The following is a 12,444-nucleotide window of genomic DNA, read 5'->3' on the forward strand; positions in this document are numbered from 1 at the left end:
AAATCTGTACATAGCTTTACACATTGATCTCCAGCGCACAGGTGGGTGTATACGGATACCCTACTTCCAATGACTGGTAATTTATTATATAGGAAAATAACGTTTATAAAGTGTCTTATAGAATTTACTACATATTTATGTGAGATAAATGTTAATATAATACATATATAGCAAGGACAGTACCGCTTGCTTTCTATTCAGTATGTTCCTGCAAGAAGCTGAACAATGTTACCAGATGGCGCTGTGTTACACCAGCATGTCGCCATCTGACGGCGGAGATCAGAAAATAAAGGGAAATGATCACCTCAGGATCTGATGTTTCCTACATGTGAAGCTAAAGACAAGGACAATTGGATTCCATACAAATATTATTTAAGAAAGGATACAGAAAACCACTAAGGCCATGGCCATTATGCAGGACGCCAGTCTGAAATGGCTGATGACTCTTCGGCTTTCGGGCACTTTGTAGACGAGTATGGACTGCCAAAAGTTATAAAGGCTGGCAAACCCGAATGCAATGAAAGCGCAAATCCGGTGAGTCATTGGATAACGGTAGGTCTAGAAAACAAGCAGACAGAGGTTACAGAAAATCTTATGGAACTAATCACTAATTTACCCTCAGAACTTCCCAATAAATCCTAAATAACGTGTTCTGATATAATAACCACAGAGACATAATGGATATAGAGGTTGGTCTCTTGCTTGTGACTCCTTTCTATTAGACACATCTATTACATGGTCTTCCATTCATTGGAATAAGCCAAGTAATACCACTTTATGATGTGGCCACCCGGTGATAACCACTGATCATGATCACCAGGGGTTCAGCTGATTGCCAGCAGGTCCCTATTTAGTGAAGATGGGACAACCCCATCAATGTAAAACATTTATTAACTTACCGAAAATGTAGCCATCACAGCTGTCCCGACGCATGATGACCATCCAATTGCCATGATGATCTTTTAAACCAAGGTCTGACGATCCCGAAAGGCTTCAGCATGGAACATAATGAACTTATAATGTAGAAACGTCAGGCCCAGAGCTGAAAAAGAGAAAATAAGCCAAATAAATCCTGTACCACGTGTAAAAGCACCTAATAACATCTATGAAGCGCGGACCAAGCGCTAAACCCAAAAAGAAACCTACAATAATGGACGAGAACATTTATCTGCATCGTCTGATCCGGACAATTATTATCAATTGAAATGAACAAAACTTTATTTATTTTTTAGAAAAATCTGATTACTGCTGCATGAAGAGAATATTATAATCACTTCCGTGATTGTTACTTACAGGCAATGGCCATTCCTATGAATCCTATTCTAAACAGGATATTTTCTGCAAAGAAATTTCCCATTTCACTGCAAAACAAAAAAGAAAACGCTCAATGTTAAATAATATGGAAAAATTGTCAGAATTGTTTCATCTTAATAATCAGCAGTCAGATAATCTATAGGACTGAGGGGATGATGTACATCAGTGGGGGGGCATGGTTGTTGATGTGAGGTCAGGGTGTAGCTAGCAGAGAGCCAGGCCACACACCAAAAGGCCAAGAAGATGGAGAAGAATCCCAATCCATTGGTCTCCATAAAGTGAGAAGTCGCCAATAAATTAGCAAATCGCACTCTGTGTCAATTCACGGAAAGAAAGACCGGGCAGCTGTCAGGGGAATATTTATAACCCCTCGTCATCTCTCTGTGACATCAGCACGGCTCTGCGTCCTCGGGGGGGAAGATGATGTAGATATTGATAAGAAGAAGATGAGGGTTGTCGCTCAGAAGATGACGAGGGCGATCTCCGCCGACCGTGCCTGCGCCCACCGCCAGATCTGTGTTTCCTCCCTCTCCTTGACGATTCCTTTGCCAAACCTGAAAGAGAAAAAAGGGACAAGGCAGAAGCGTGATTAACATCACATCGATCCCCCTTGGCACCAACAGCATGTGCCACATTCCTGCTCGGACCCTCTAGCTGCAGGCCAGAACTGGACGGTACATTCAATAAAGGACACAGTTGTGCAGGAGACCGCAGCCCTGGCTGAGACTGGACGACTTCTTCTCCAGCTCTTGTCCTCTGATAGGGGGTTGGGTCATGTAACGCCCTCGCTGCAGAGCCCCTGCGCTGTCTCACGTCACTGTCCACGATGATCCTCTTTATACTCCAGAGTCCTGGTTCTTCTCCCTCTTGGAGATGGTGAAGCTTTTCCGGGTAATTGTTATAGATAAACTCTAAGAAAAGAAACACATATCCACATTATAAACCCCATGATTGTAGAGATGAATAATAATGTTATTACGAGGTCAGGTATACGAGGTGATAATGAGGTGACGTCTACTGACCTGCATATTCTGATAGTAGCTCAATACATTCACCAGAATGAGGACCAACATCGACCACTCCATGATCTTTGCTGTCATTTCACTGATCTGTGAAAAAATATCAAAATTAATACATTAAAAATTGCACAAAACAAGAACTTTCCACCCGGGCCGAGGTTTTGCTGCATTCATGTTTATTGTATACTCCATGTGCTGACGGTGATGCCAAAATGGACCTGACCCATTGTCATGTGACACCATATCCATTACATTGCGGGCGTCACGATCACCATGGTGCTGAGAATAAGCACAAAGATTATAGGTCCAATTGTTTTCCTATAGAACGGCTTCTAGGGGTGCAAATAAAATCTGTACATAGCTTTACACATTGATCTCCAGCGCACAGGTGGGTGTATACGGATACCCTACTTCCAATGACTGGTAATTTATTATATAGGAAAATAACGTTTATAAAGTGTCTTATAGAATTTACTACATATTTATGTGAGATAAATGTTAATATAATACATATATAGCAAGGACAGTACCGCTTGCTTTCTATTCAGTATGTTCCTGCAAGAAGCTGAACAATGTTACCAGATGGCGCTGTGTTACACCAGCATGTCGCCATCTGACGGCGGAGATCAGAAAATAAAGGGAAATGATCATCTCAGGATCTGATGTTTCCTACATGTGAAGCTAAAGACAAGGACAATTGGATTCCATACAAATATTATTTAAGAAAGGATACAGAAAACCACTAAGGTCATGGCCATTATGCAGGACGCCAGTCTGAAATGGCTGATGACTCTTCGGCTTTCGGGCACTTTGTAGACGAGTATGGACTGCCAAAGGTTATAAAGGCTGGCAAACCGAATGCAATGAAAGCGCAAATCCGGTGAGTCATTGGATAACGGTAGGTCTAGAAAACAAGCAGACAGAGGTTACAGCAAATCTTATGGAACTAATCACTAATTTACCCTCAGAACTTCCCAATAAATCCTAAATAACGTGTTCTGATATAATAACCACAGAGACATAATGGATATAGAGGTTGGTCTCTTGCTTGTGACTCCTTTCTATTAGACACATCTATTACATGGTCTTCCATTCATTGGAATAAGCCATGTAATACCACTTTATGATGTGGCCACCCGGTGATAACCACTGATCATGATCACCAGGTGTTCAGCTGATTGCCAGCGGGTCCCTATTTAGTGAAGATGGGACAACCCCATCAATGTAAAACATTTATTAACTTACCGAAAATGTAGCCATCACGGCTGTCCCGACGCATGATGACCATCCAATTGCCATGATGATCTTTTAAACCAAGGTCTGACGATCCCGAAAGGCTTCAGCATGGAACATAATGAACTTATAATGTAGAAACGTCAGGCCCAGAGCTGAGAAAGAGAAAATAAGCCAAATAAATCCTGTACCACGTGTAAAAGCACCTAACAACATCTATGAAGCGCGGACCAAGCGCTAAACCCAAAAAGAAACCTACAATAATGGACGAGAACATTTATCTGCATCGTCTGATCCGGACAATTATTATCAATTGAAATGAACAAAACTTTATTTATTTTTTAGAAAAATCTGATTACTGCTGCATGAAGAGAATATTATAATCACTTCCGTGATTGTTACTTACAGGCAATGGCCATTCCTATGAATCCTATTCTAAACAGGATATTTTCTGCAAAGAAATTTCCCATTTCACTGCAAAACAAAAAAGAAAACGCTCAATGTTAAATAATATGGAAAAATTGTCAGAATTGTTTCATTTTAATAATCAGCAGTCAGATAATCTATAGGACTGAGGGGATGATGTACATCAGTGGGGGGGCATGGTTGTTGATGTGGGGTCAGGGTGTAGCTAGCAGAGAGCCAGGCCACACACCAAAAGGCCAAGAAGATGGAGAAGAATCCCAATCCATTGGTCTCCATAAAGTGAGAAGTCGCCAATAAATTAGCAAATCGCACTCTGTGTCAATTCACGGAAAGAAAGACCGGGCAGCTGTCAGGGGAATATTTATAACCCCTCGTCATCTCTCTGTGACATCAGCACGGCTCTGCGTCCTCGGGGGGGAAGATGATGTAGATATTGATAAGAAGAAGATGAGGGTTGTCGCTCAGAAGATGACGAGGGCGATCTCCGCCGACCGTGCCTGCGCCCACCGCCAGATCTGTGTTTCCTCCCTCTCCTTGACGATTCCTTTGCCAAACCTGAAAGAGAAAAAAGGGACAAGGCAGAAGCGTGATTAACATCACATCGATCCCCCTTGGCACCAACAGCATGTGCCACATTCCTGCTCGGACCCTCCAGCTGCAGGCCAGAACTGGACGGTACATTCAATAAAGGACACAGTTGTGCAGGAGACCGCAGCCCTGGCTGAGACTGGACGACTTCTTCTCCAGCTCTTGTCCTCTGATAGGGGGTTGGGTCATGTAACGCCCTCGCTGCAGAGCCCCTGCGCCGTCTCACGTCACCGTCCACGATGATCCTCTTTATACTCCAGAGTCCTGGTTCTTCTCCCTCTTGGAGATGGTGAAGCTTTTCCGGGTAATTGTTATAGATAAACTCTAAGAAAAGAAACACATATCCACATTATAAACCCCATGATTGTAGAGATGAATAATAATGTTATTACGAGGTCAGGTATACGAGGTGATAATGAGGTGACGTCTACTGACCTGCATATTCTGATAGTAGCTCAATACATTCACCAGAATGAGGACCAACATCGACCACTCCATGATCTTTGCTGTCATTTCACTGATCTGTGAAAAAATATCAAAATTAATACATTAAAAATTGCACAAAACAAGAACTTTCCACCCGGGCCGAGGTTTTGCTGCATTCATGTTTATTGTATACTCCATGTGCTGACGGTGATGCCAAAATGGACCTGACCCATTGTCATGTGACACCATATCCATTACATTGCGGGCGTCACGATCACCATGGTGCTGAGAATAAGCACAAAGATTATAGGTCCAATTGTTTTCCTATAGAACGGCTTCTAGGGGTGCAAATAAAATCTGTACATAGCTTTACACATTGATCTCCAGCACACAGGTGGGTGTATAGGGATACCCTACTTCCAATGACTGGTAATTTATTATATAGGAAAATAACGTTTATAAAGTGTCTTATAGAATTTACTACATATTTATGTGAGATAAATGTTAATATAATACATATATAGCAAGGACAGTACCGCTTGCTTTCTATTCAGTATGTTCCTGCAAGAAGCTGAACAATGTTACCAGATGGCGCTGTGTTACACCAGCATGTCGCCATCTGACGGCGGAGATCAGAAAATAAAGGGAAATGATCACCTCAGGATCTGATGTTTCCTACATGTGAAGCTAAAGACAAGGACAATTGGATTCCATACAAATATTATTTAAGAAAGGATACAGAAAACCACTAAGGTCATGGCCATTATGCAGGACGCCAGTCTGAAATGGCTGATGACTCTTCGGCTTTCGGGCACTTTGTAGACGAGTATGGACTGCCAAAGGTTATAAAGGCTGGCAAACCCGAATGCAATGAAAGCGCAAATCCGGTGAGTCATTGGATAACGGTAGGTCTAGAAAACAAGCAGACAGAGGTTACAGCAAATCTTATGGAACTAATCACTAATTTACCCTCAGAACTTCCCAATAAATCCTAAATAACGTGTTCTGATATAATAACCACAGAGACATAATGGATATAGAGGTTGGTCTCTTGCTTGTGACTCCTTTCTATTAGACACATCTATTACATGGTCTTCCATTCATTGGAATAAGCCATGTAATACCACTTTATGATGTGGCCACCCGGTGATAACCACTGATCATGATCACCAGGGGTTCAGCTGATTGCCAGCGGGTCCCTATTTAGTGAAGATGGGACAACCCCATCAATGTAAAAAATGTATTAACTTACCGAAAATGTAGCCATCACGGCTGTCCCGACGCATGATGGCCATCCAATTGCCATGATGATCTTTTAAACCAAGGTCTGACGATCCCGAAAGGCTTCAGCATGGAACATAATGAACTTATAATGTAGAAACGTCAGGCCCAGAGCTGAAAAAGAGAAAATAAGCCAAATAAATCCTGTACCGTGCAAAACGTGTAAAAGCACCTAATAACATCTATGAAGCGCGGACCAAACGCTAAACCCAAAAAGAAACCTACAATAATGGACGAGAACATTTATCTGCATCGTCTGATCCGGACAATTATTATCAATTGAAATGAACAAAACTTTATTTATTTTTTAGAAAAATCTGATTACTGCTGCATGAAGAGAATATTATAATCACTTCCGTGATTGTTACTTACAGGCAATGGCCATTCCTATGAATCCTATTCTAAACAGGATATTTTCTGCAAAGAAATTTCCCATTTCACTGCAAAACAAAAAAGAAAACGCTCAATGTTAAATAATATGGAAAAATTGTCAGAATTGTTTCATCTTAATAATCAGCAGTCAGATAATCTATAGGACTGAGGGGATGATGTACATCAGTGGGGGGGCATGGTTGTTGATGTGGGGTCAGGGTGTAGCTAGCAGAGAGCCAGGCCACACACCAAAAGGCCAAGAAGATGGAGAAGAATCCCAATCCATTGGTCTCCATAAAGTGAGAAGTCGCCAATAAATTAGCAAATCGCACTCTGTGTCAATTCACGGAAAGAAAGACCGGGCAGCTGTCAGGGGAATATTTATAACCCCTCGTCATCTCTCTGTGACATCAGCACGGCTCTGCGTCCTCGGGGGGGAAGATGATGTAGATATTGATAAGAAGAAGATGAGGGTTGTCGCTCAGAAGATGACGAGGGCGATCTCCGCCGACCGTGCCTGCGCCCACCGCCAGATCTGTGTTTCCTCCCTCTCCTTGACGATTCCTTTGCCAAACCTGAAAGAGAAAAAAGGGACAAGGCAGAAGCGTGATTAACATCACATCGATCCCCCTTGGCACCAACAGCATGTGCCACATTCCTGCTCGGACCCTCCAGCTGCAGGCCAGAACTGGACGGTACATTCAATAAAGGACACAGTTGTGCAGGAGACCGCAGCCCTGGCTGAGACTGGACGACTTCTTCTCCAGCTCTTGTCCTCTGATAGGGGGTTGGGTCATGTAACGCCCTCGCTGCAGAGCCCCTGCGCCGTCTCACGTCACCGTCCACGATGATCCTCTTTATACTCCAGAGTCCTGGTTCTTCTCCCTCTTGGAGATGGTGAAGCTTTTCCGGGTAATTGTTATAGATAAACTCTAAGAAAAGAAACACATATCCACATTATAAACCCCATGATTGTAGAGATGAATAATAATGTTATTACGAGGTCAGGTATACGAGGTGATAATGAGGTGACGTCTACTGACCTGCATATTCTGATAGTAGCTCAATACATTCACCAGAATGAGGACCAACATCGACCACTCCATGATCTTTGCTGTCATTTCACTGATCTGTGAAAAAATATCAAAATTAATACATTAAAAATTGCACAAAACAAGAACTTTCCACCCGGGCCGAGGTTTTGCTGCATTCATGTTTATTGTATACTCCATGTGCTGACGGTGATGCCAAAATGGACCTGACCCATTGTCATGTGACACCATATCCATTACATTGCGGGCGTCACGATCACCATGGTGCTGAGAATAAGCACAAAGATTATAGGTCCAATTGTTTTCCTATAGAACGGCTTCTAGGGGTGCAAATAAAATCTGTACATAGCTTTACACATTGATCTCCAGCGCACAGGTGGGTGTATACGGATACCCTACTTCCAATGACTGGTAATTTATTATATAGGAAAATAACGTTTATAAAGTGTCTTATAGAATTTACTACATATTTATGTGAGATAAATGTTAATATAATACATATATAGCAAGGACAGTACCGCTTGCTTTCTATTCAGTATGTTCCTGCAAGAAGCTGAACAATGTTACCAGATGGCGCTGTGTTACACCAGCATGTCGCCATCTGACGGCGGAGATCAGAAAATAAAGGGAAATGATCACCTCAGGATCTGATGTTTCCTACATGTGAAGCTAAAGACAAGGACAATTGGATTCCATACAAATATTATTTAAGAAAGTATACAGAAAACCACTAAGGTCATGGCCATTATGCAGGACGCCAGTCTGAAATGGCTGATGACTCTTCGGCTTTCGGGCACTTTGTAGACGAGTATGGACTGCCAAAGGTTATAAAGGCTGGCAAACCCGAATGCAATGAAAGCGCAAATCCGGTGAGTCATTGGATAACGGTAGGTCTAGAAAACAAGCAGACAGAGGTTACAGCAAATATTATGGAACTAATCACTAATTTACCCTCAGAACTTCCCAATAAATCCTAAATAACGTGTTCTGATATAATAACCACAGAGACATAATGGATATAGAGGTTGGTCTCTTGCTTGTGACTCCTTTCTATTAGACACATCTATTACATGGTCTTCCATTCATTGGAATAAGCCATGTAATACCACTTTATGATGTGGCCACCCGGTGATAACCACTGATCATGATCACCAGGGGTTCAGCTGATTGCCAGCGGGTCCCTATTTAGTGAAGATGGGACAACCCCATCAATGTAAAAAATTTATTAACTTACCGAAAATGTAGCCATCACGGCTGTCCCGACGCATGATGGCCATCCAATTGCCATGATGATCTTTTAAACCAAGGTCTGACGATCCCGAAAGGCTTCAGCATGGAACATAATGAACTTATAATGTAGAAACGTCAGGCCCAGAGCTGAAAAAGAGAAAATAAGCCAAATAAATCCTGTACCACGTGTAAAAGCACCTAATAACATCTATGAAGCGCGGACCAAGCGCTAAACCCAAAAAGAAACCTACAATAATGGATGAGAACATTTATCTGCATCGTCTGATCCGGACAATTATTATCAATTGAAATGAACAAAACTTTATTTATTTTTTAGAAAAATCTGATTACTGCTGCATGAAGAGAATATTATAATCACTTCCGTGATTGTTACTTACAGGCAATGGCCATTCCTATGAATCCTATTCTAAACAGGATATTTTCTGCAAAGAAATTTCCCATTTCACTGCAAAACAAAAAAGAAAACGCTCAATGTTAAATAATATGGAAAAATTGTCAGAATTGTTTCATCTTAATAATCAGCAGTCAGATAATCTATAGGACTGAGGGGATAAAGGACACAGTTGTGCAGGAGACCGCAGCCCTGGCTGAGACTGGACGGCTTCTTCTCCAGCTCTTGTCCTCTGATAGGGGGTTGGGTCATGTAACGCCCTCGCTGCAGAGCCCCTGCGCCGTCTCACGTCACCGTCCACGATGATCCTCTTTATACTCCAGAGTCCTGGTTCTTCTCCCTCTTGGAGATGGTGAAGCTTTTCCGGGTAATTGTTATAGATAAACTCTAAGAAAAGAAACACATATCCACATTATAAACCCCATGATTGTAGAGATGAATAATAATGTTATTACGAGGTCAGGTATACGAGGTGATAATGAGGTGACGTCTACTGACCTGCATATTCTGATAGTAGCTCAATACATTCACCAGAATGAGGACCAACATCGACCACTCCATGATCTTTGCTGTCATTTCACTGATCTGTGAAAAAATATCAAAATTAATACATTAAAAATTGCACAAAACAAGAACTTTCCACCCGGGCCGAGGTTTTGCTGCATTCATGTTTATTGTATACTCCATGTGACTGACGGTGATGCCAAAATGGACCTGACCCATTGTCATGTGACACCATATCCATTACATTGCGGGCGTCACGATCACCATGGTGCTGAGAATAAGCACAAAGATTATAGGTCCAATTGTTTTCCTATAGAACGGCATCTAGGGGTGCAAATAAAATCTGTACATAGCTTTACACATTGATCTCCAGCGCACAGGTGGGTGTATACGGATACCCTACTTCCAATGACTGGTAATTTATTATATAGGAAAATAACGTTTATAAAGTGTCTTATAGAATTTACTACATATTTATGTGAGATAAATGTTAATATAATACATATATAGCAAGGACAGTACCGCTTGCTTTCTATTCAGTATGTTCCTACAAGAAGCTGAACAATGTTACCAGATGGCGCTGTGTTACACCAGCATGTCGCCATCTGACGGCGGAGATCAGAAAATAAAGGGAAATGATCACCTCAGGATCTGATGTTTCCTACATGTGAAGCTAAAGACAAGGACAATTGGATTCCATACAAATATTATTTAAGAAAGGATACAGAAAACCACTAAGGTCATGGCCATTATGCAGGACGCCAGTCTGAAATGGCTGATGACTCTTCGGCTTTCGGGCACTTTGTAGACGAGTATGGACTGCCAAAGGTTATAAAGGCTGGCAAACCGAATGCAATGAAAGCGCAAATCCGGTGAGTCATTGGATAACGGTAGGTCTAGAAAACAAGCAGACAGAGGTTACAGCAAATCTTATGGAACTAATCACTAATTTACCCTCAGAACTTCCCAATAAATCCTAAATAACGTGTTCTGATATAATAACCACAGAGACATAATGGATATAGAGGTTGGTCTCTTGCTTGTGACTCCTTTCTATTAGACACATCTATTACATGGTCTTCCATTCATTGGAATAAGCCATGTAATACCACTTTATGATGTGGCCACCCGGTGATAACCACTGATCATGATCACCAGGTGTTCAGCTGATTGCCAGCGGGTCCCTATTTAGTGAAGATGGGACAACCCCATCAATGTAAAACATTTATTAACTTACCGAAAATGTAGCCATCACGGCTGTCCCGACGCATGATGACCATCCAATTGCCATGATGATCTTTTAAACCAAGGTCTGACGATCCCGAAAGGCTTCAGCATGGAACATAATGAACTTATAATGTAGAAACGTCAGGCCCAGAGCTGAGAAAGAGAAAATAAGCCAAATAAATCCTGTACCACGTGTAAAACAACCTAATAACATCTATGAAGCGCGGACCAAGCGCTAAACCCAAAAAGAAACCTACAATAATGGACGAGAACATTTATCTGCATCGTCTGATCCGGACAATTATTATCAATTGAAATGAACAAAACTTTATTTATTTTTTAGAAAAATCTGATTACTGCTGCATAAAGAGAATATTATAATCACTTCCGTGATTGTTACTTACAGGCAATGGCCATTCCTATGAATCCTATTCTAAACAGGATATTTTCTGCAAAGAAATTTCCCATTTCACTGCAAAACAAAAAAGAAAACGCTCAATGTTAAATAATATGGAAAAATTGTCAGAATTGTTTCATCTTAATAATCAGCAGTCAGATAATCTATAGGACTGAGGGGATGATGTACATCAGTGGGGGGGCATGGTTGTTGATGTGAGGTCAGGGTGTAGCTAGCAGAGAGCCAGGCCACACACCAAAAGGCCAAGAAGATGGAGAAGAATCCCAATCCATTGGTCTCCATAAAGTGAGAAGTCGCCAATAAATTAGCAAATCGCACTCTGTGTCAATTCACGGAAAGAAAGACCGGGCAGCTGTCAGGGGAATATTTATAACCCCTCGTCATCTCTCTGTGACATCAGCACGGCTCTGCGTCCTCGGGGGGGAAGATGATGTAGATATTGATAAGAAGAAGATGAGGGTTGTCGCTCAGAAGATGACGAGGGCGATCTCCGCCGACCGTGCCTGCGCCCACCGCCAGATCTGTGTTTCCTCCCTCTCCTTGACGATTCCTTTGCCAAACCTGAAAGAGATAAAAGGGACAAGGCAGAAGCGTGATTAACATCACATCGATCCCCCTTGGCACCAACAGCATGTGCCACATTCCTGCTCGGACCCTCCAGCTGCAGGCCAGAACTGGACGGTACATTCAATAAAGGACACAGTTGTGCAGGAGACCGCAGCCCTGGCTGAGACTGGACGACTTCTTCTCCAGCTCTTGTCCTCTGATAGGGGGTTGGGTCATGTAACGCCCTCGCTGCAGAGCCCCTGCGCAGTCTCACGTCACCGTCCACGATGATCCTCTTTATACTCCAGAGTCCTGGTTCTTCTCCCTCTTGGAGATGGTGAAGCTTTTCCGGGTAATTGTTATAGATAAACTCTAAGAAAAGAAACACATATCCAC

Source organism: Rhinoderma darwinii, chromosome 10, assembly GCF_050947455.1.
Source record: "Rhinoderma darwinii isolate aRhiDar2 chromosome 10, aRhiDar2.hap1, whole genome shotgun sequence".
Taxonomy (NCBI): domain Eukaryota; kingdom Metazoa; phylum Chordata; class Amphibia; order Anura; family Rhinodermatidae; genus Rhinoderma; species Rhinoderma darwinii.